Source organism: Dendrobates tinctorius, unplaced genomic scaffold (assembly GCF_039654945.1).
Source record: "Dendrobates tinctorius isolate UK_male_01 unplaced genomic scaffold, ASM3965494v1 ptg000044l, whole genome shotgun sequence".
In the NCBI taxonomy this organism is placed as follows: domain Eukaryota; kingdom Metazoa; phylum Chordata; class Amphibia; order Anura; family Dendrobatidae; genus Dendrobates; species Dendrobates tinctorius.
In genome coordinates this window covers 3,135,971-3,143,428 of record NW_027361712.1, presented here as the reverse complement: position 1 = coordinate 3,143,428, position 7,458 = coordinate 3,135,971, and positions in this window count along the sequence as shown.

Sequence of the window (7,458 nt, the reverse complement as noted above, 5' to 3'; positions counted from 1 at the left end):
GGGGTGAAAAGATCATTTTTGTGGAAAAAATATGATTTTTTAATTGTATGGCTGTACTTTATAAACTTCTGTGGAGCCCTTGTGGGTTCAACGTTCTCACCACATAACTAGATAAGTTCCTTGGGGGGTCTAGTTTCCAAAATGGGGTCACTTGTAGGGGGTTTCCACTGTTTAGGTACATCAGGGGCTCTCCAAACGTGACATGGCGTCCCATCAGAATTCCTGCCAATTTTGCATTGAAAAAGTCAAACGGTGCTCCTTCCCTTCTGAGCTCTGTCATGCGCCGAAACAGTGGTGCCCCCCACATATCAGGTATCAGCGTGCTCAGGACAAATTGCACAATAGCTTTTGCAGTCCAATTTCTCCTGTTATCCTTGGTAAAATAAAAATAAATTGGATCTGAAGTAATTTTTTTTGTGAAAAAAAGTTAAATGTTCATTTTTTTAAACATTCAAAAAACTCCTGTGAAGCACCTTAAGGGTTAATAAACTTCTTGAATATGGTTTGGAGCACCTTGAGTGGTGCAGTTTTTAGAATGGTGTCACTTTTGGGTATTTTCTATCATATAGATCCCTCAAAGTGACTTCAAATGTGATGTGGTCCGTAAAAATAAAATGGTGTTGCAAAAATGAGAAATCGCTGGTCAACTTTTAACCCTTATAACTTCCTAACGAAAAAAAAATTTGGTTCCAAAATTGTGTTGATGTAAAGTAAACATATGTGAAATGTTACTTATTAAGTTTTTTGTGTGTCATATCTCTGTGATTTAAGGGCATAAAAATTCAAAGTTGGAAGATTGCAAAATTTTCAAAATTTTTGCCAAATTTCCGTTTATTTCACAAATAAATGCAAGTTATTTGATTGAAATCTTACCACTAACATGAAGTACAATATGTCATGAGAAAATATTGTCAGAATCAGCGGTATCCATGGAAGCGTTTCAGAGTTACTACCTCATAAAGAGAGGGTGGTGAGAATTGTAAAAATTGGCCCGATCATGAACGTGCAAACCACCCTTGGGGGTTAAGGGGTTAATAAAACAAATAAACTGCAACATGGATCATAAATAGTGTTGATAAAATAGCTTCGGAAAAGCACTAATCTGAATAGCTATAGCGCTTGCCGAATAGCTGCCTCGGGAACCTGGATACTTGGAGCGCTCCCGATAATCAGCTGTTTGGCGTCGCAGCTGCATGTGTCGCGGCTGTGTGATAGTCACAACACATGAATGGAGAGCCCAATAAACAGGCTTTCTCTGTTCAATTTCCTACCTACTTAACTCACCCCTTCTCTGACCACAACATTCTCTCCTTCACGCTCACAAATCGTCGCCCACCCCAGCACACTTCTACCTAATACACACTCAAAAATCTACAAACTTAACTCTCATACACTTACAGACTCCCTACAGTCATCACTGTCCCCAATCTCCTCTTTTTCCTGTCCTGATCTGGCTTGAAATCACTACAATGACTCTCTTAGGCTAGTTTCACACTAGCGTTTATTTCCTGCAACGCACGACGCCGCTAAGCTCCGCCCCCCTCCCAGCTCCCTGCCCGCTCCATCCGGTCATCGCCGCCTACTAGCGCACAAGGGCGCTTGCGATCTGCGTACCCTATCTTTAGCATAGGGTGCGCAGATCGTGCGCTAGCAGGATTTTGCTGTGCGCTGCGCACTTTTGAAGGTGCGCCCGTGTGCGCCGAATGCAGCATGTTGCCTTTCGGCGCGCTCGGCGCACCTTCAAAAGTGCACAGCGCACGGCAAAATCCTGCTAGCGCACGATCTGCACACCCTATGCTAAAGAGGGTGCGCAGATCGCAAGCGCCCATGTTCGCTAGTAGGCGGCGATGACCGGATGGGGCGGGCAGGGAGCCGGGAGGGGGCGGGGCTTAGCGGCACCGTGCGCTGCAGGAAATAAATGCTAGTGTGAAACTAGCCTTAGAAGCACCATGGAACAAGTAGCGCCTCTCACCCTCAGAACCTGCAAAACACAGTAAAACATCCCTGGCTCATATCGGAAACTCGATTTCTCCATCGATGTTCTATTAGTGCCGAACGCCTATGTAGGAAAACTCGCACACCAGAAAACATTATCCATTATAAATTTATGTAAACAACCTATAGTAACTGTGCCCTTCACCTCGCCAAACAGACCTACTTCACCACACTGATCCTCTCACTATTTAACAGCCCAAAAACAACTCTTCAACACCTTTCATTCCCCCCTCAGTCCGAAAGTACAAACCCTTATCACAGATATTTGTGCTGATGATCAGGCCTTCCACATTACAGATAAAGTATCAGCCAGGAAATCAGCCCCCAGCCACCAAGTGCAATGACTCCCATCTCTCCCCACATCTCCTCTGGCTCACTCTCAATATCTGACCCTGTCACGGATGAAGTCATCTCCAGGCTCCTCTCTTCTCGTCCTACTACATGCACTACAGACCCCATTTCCTCACACCTACATTTCCAGTCTTCACTACTCACCTAAAATCTTCATTCTCTCCCTCTCTGGTATCTGCCCCTCCTTCAAACACTCTATCAATCCTCCATTAAAAAACAACCCTCTCTCAACCCATCTTGCACAAATAACTACATACCTCTCGACTCACTCTCTCCTAGATCTATCACAGTCTGGCTTCTGCCCCTGCATTCTACAGAAAATGTAGTCATCAGAGTGACCAACAACTTTCACAGCAAAACGTAATGGTGACTACTCTCTGCTCATTCTTTTTTACCTCTTTGCAGCTTTCCACATTGTTGACCACCACATCCTACTCTATGCTCCAATCAAAAGGCTGATGCTCTGGAACTCCAACCCGGGACAATCTGTTGGTTTCACATACTCAGTCCTGTCTATGTCCATTACCTTCAAGAGTTATAAACTGTGGGCCTTTCTTCTAGGCATTCTCTCTCAGGATCCGTGTCTGATAGATCACTCTGTCAATTAGTCACTTCTGCTTCGGATCTCACTCTCTCTTTTGGTCTTTTTTCTCTTTAGGGACACCCCAGAATGTGGCACTCCTCAGACTGGACCTTGGGTCCTTTCTCTATGCAATTAAGGCCATATTTGAATCACCACCAAAAAACTGACACTTTCCTTTCAACTTATCCCTGTCCTACTTTGGGCTAGTCCCAAACATTAACATTAACTATCCTTACTGACTTTCGATTGCTTGGTAGAACACAGCTTAATCACATTACAGTGCAAAACATTACAAGGCAAACATTATCTATGTTTCCCTACAGTCTGGCACAACACAGTCTATCACTAACAGGACATGTTATAATTCACATAATATCACATAACATACTTGTTTCTTCAAGGGGGAATGTGAGCAGTATGTCCATCTCCTTGCACTACCTCTATATGTCACTGATTTCACACAAAAGTGTACCATTCCATATGAAGGGAACATGGCACCCAGTGGATTTGTCACATCAATATAAATGAAACATGTTTTTTTTGATGATGGTCATGCTTGTAACCTGTAATAATCATGGTAAAATTAAGAGTATGTAGGTTATTTTCAGGGCTATGTCAACCTGATGCCAAACAATCTTTTCTGTGTCTGATAAATACTGATACCTATTACATTCTTCCACAAGCTTCTAATAGGCTTTCTTTAAGGATAAGATCTAATCAGCTTTATGTCAGTACAACACTGTCGGGATGTTGTTATGCACTGAATTACTTATAAAGTGCATTGTACCTTCATAGTGTTCAAGAAATTGCATATTCAAGTCTCTTTGAGGTGATTAATTAAATATTGTAAAATAAATTAAATGTACAAGTATAATAATTTTTTGTGTTGAAAAATATAAAAAATCCAGGGTTCTCAATAAAAAAAATGGCTTAATCAGGGGGAAAAATTATAAATATTTGATGTTAGAATTGCTTTTTTTGTTCATCTGCCTTAAAAAAGGAATGAAAAAAGTGATCAAAAGGTCTTTTGCAAAATGGTACAAATGAACATACCTTAGTTACAAGAACAAGTCCCCTAATAGCTGTTAAAACCAAAAGATAAATAAATAAAATAGGACTATCTTAGCCCCTTAGTGAGAGAGCCAATTTGCTACTTAATGACCAAGCCAATTTTTACAATTCTGACCACTGTCACTTTATGTGGTTATAACTCTGGAATGCTTTAATGGACCCCACTTACTCTGAGATTCTTTTTACTTCATGTTAGTGGTAAAAATTTCTTCGATATGAATTGCATTTATTTATGAAAAAAATGGAAATATGGTGAAAATTTATTTAGATTTTGCAATTTTCAAAATTTTAATTTTTATGCCCTTAAATCAGAGATATACACTACCGCTCAAAAGTTTGGGGGTCGCCAAGACAATTTTGTGTTTTCTATGAAAATGCAGACTTTTTTTAATCAAATGAGTTGCCAAATGAATTTAAAATCTAGTCCGTCCAGACATTGACAAGGGTCGAAAAAAAGATTTTTATTTCAAATAATTTTCTCCTTCAAACTTTGCTTTCATCAAAGAATGCTCCTTTTGCAGAAATTACAACTTTGCAGACCTTTGGCATTCTAGCAGTTAATTTGCTGAGATAATCTGGAGAAATTTCACCCCATGGTTCCAGAAGATCCTCCCACAAGTTGGTTTGGCTTGATGGGCACTTTTTGCATACCATATGGTCAAGCTGCTACCACAACAGCTCAATTAGGTTGAGATCTGGTGACTGCACTGGCCACTCCATTATAGATAGAATGCCTGCTGCCTGCTTCTTCCCTAAATAGTTCTTACATAATTTGGAGGTGTGCTTTTGGTCATTGTCCTGTCGTAGGATGAAATTGGCTGCAATCAAGTACTGTCCACGGGGTATGGCATGGCGTTGCAAAATGGAGTGGTAGCCTTCCTTATTCAAAATCCCTTTTACCTTGTACAAATCTCCCACTTTACCAGGACCAAAGCAACCCCAGATCATTACATTACCTCCACCATGCTTGACAGATGGTGTCAGGCACTCTTCCAGCATCTTTTCAGTTGTTGTGTGTCTCACAAATGTTCGTCTGTGCGATCCAAACACCTCAAACTTGGATTCGTTTGTCCATAACACTTTTTACCAATCTTCATCTGTCCAATATCTGTTATTTTGCCCATATTAATCTTTTCCTTTTATTAGCCAGTCTCAGATATGGATTTTACTTTGCCACTCTGCCCTGAAGGCCAGCATCCCGGAGTTGCCCCTTCACTATAGACGTTGACACTGGCGTTTTGTGTGTACTATTTAATGAAGCAGACAGTTGAGGACCTGTGAGGTGTCGATTTCTCAAACTATAGACTCTAATTTACTTGTCTTGTTGCTCAGTTGTGCAGCAGGACCTCCCACTTCTCTTTCTACTCTGTTTAGTGCCTGTTTGTTCTCTACTCTGAAGGGAGTAGTACACACCGTTGTAGGAAATCTTCAATTTCTTGGCAATTTCTCGCATGGAATAGCCTTCATTTCTAAGAGCAAGAATAGACTGTCGAGTTTCACATGAAAGTTCTTTTTTTCTGGCCATTTTGAGAGTTTAACGGAACCAACAAATGTAATGCTCCAGATTCTCAACTAGCTCAAAGGAAGGTCAGGTTTATAGCTTCTCAAATCAGCCAAACTGTTTTCAGCTGTGCTAACATACTTTCATAAGTGTTTTCAAGGGTATTCTAATCATTCATTAGCCTTCTTACACAGTTAGCAAACACAAAGTACCATGAGAACACTGAAGTGATGGTTGTTGGAAATGTGGCTCTATACACCTATGAAGATATTGCATTACAAACCAGACGTTTGCAGCTAGAATAGTCATTTACCACATTAACAATGTATAGAGTGTATTTCTGAATCATTTAATGTTAGCTTCAATGGAAAAAACTGTGCTTTTCTTTCAAAAATAAGGACATTTCTAAGTGACCCTAAACTTTTGAACGGTAGTGTATGTCACACAAAATACTTAATAACATTTCCCACATGTCTACTTTACATCAGCACGATTTTAGAAACAATTTTTTTTGTTAGGAAGTTATAACGGTTAAAATTTGACCAGCGATTTCTCATTTTTACAACAAGATTTACAAAACCATTTTTTAGGGACATCACATTTCAAGTCACTTTGAGAGGTGTACATGACAGAAAATACCCAAAAGTGACACCTTTCTAAAAACTGCACCCCTCAAGGTGCTCAAAACCAAGTTCAAGAAGTTTATTAACCCTTTATGTGCTTCACAGGAACTGAAACAATGTGAAAGGTAAAAAATGAAATTTAACTTTTTTTCACAAACATTTCCCTTCCAATTTTTTTTATTTTCACAGGTGTAAAAAGAAAATGAACCACAATTTTTTTTGTGCAATTTCTCTTGAGTACGCCAATACCCCATATGTGGGGAAAAGCCACTGTTTGGGTGCAAGGCAGGGCTCAGAAAAGAGGGATCACCGTTTGACTTTTTGAACGCAAAGTTAGCTGGAATCAATGGTGGCGACATGTCGTGTTTGGAGACCCCCTGATGTACCTAAACAGTAGAAATCCCCCAATTCTAACTCCAGCCCTAACCCCAACACACCCCTAACCCTTATCCCAACCCTAACCATACCCCTAATCCCAACCCTAACAGCAGTAGCAGCAACAGGCACAGAAGTCACAACAAAAGTGTCACAGACTGCAATAACGCGAGATCAATGAATAACATTAAAAACGACACCATTGCCTAGTCTGCCCAGTCTACCGCTGGAGTGGAAAAATCATTGGAGATCCATAACTTGTTCATTTTGATGAAATTTAGGTGGTCTACACATTCAAGGGACAGCCAGATGCTCTTATACGTCAAGACACCACTGAGAGAACGCTGGCTGCAAGCATGACAAAACCTCCAATGCGTGAAAGGTGAGCTCTGGCCACTTTTCCATTTTTGAAGACCAAAATGCAAAAGGGTCCAAATTCTCCCAGATGGCATTGATCTTCAGTTCTATATACAAGCATGCTTTGATACTCCAGCATGTGGCCGTCCGTTTCCAAGGTGGAGCACCTGGCAAAATTTACTCTTTTACCATGGATCTAACAGAGTGGCAACTCCGTAGTCAATGCTATTTCCAACTCTAAGAATCATGTTGAAGATAGTGCAGCAAGAAGGCGCTCATGTGTCGGATGCTTCCATGTCGTCCAAGTCCATGGTGTGTTGGTGGTAGGGTAGCACTCAAGTTTGCTTACTCCATCCCATCCCGCCAACCACGGACCACAGAGAAATGATTATTTTCATCTTCATCTCCTGACTGTTGCGTGCTCATCACCTGTACCTCCTCGACCTCCATTTGTTACTCGGCTCTTGCACCATCAATAACAGTTTGTAAAATACCATGATCCCCCCCTCGATAGCTATAATCCATCCTCTCATGACACCCTCCTGTGCGACGACCATCCGTAACTTAGAGATTTTGCTATTTCTTCTGCATCCTCCTCTGCT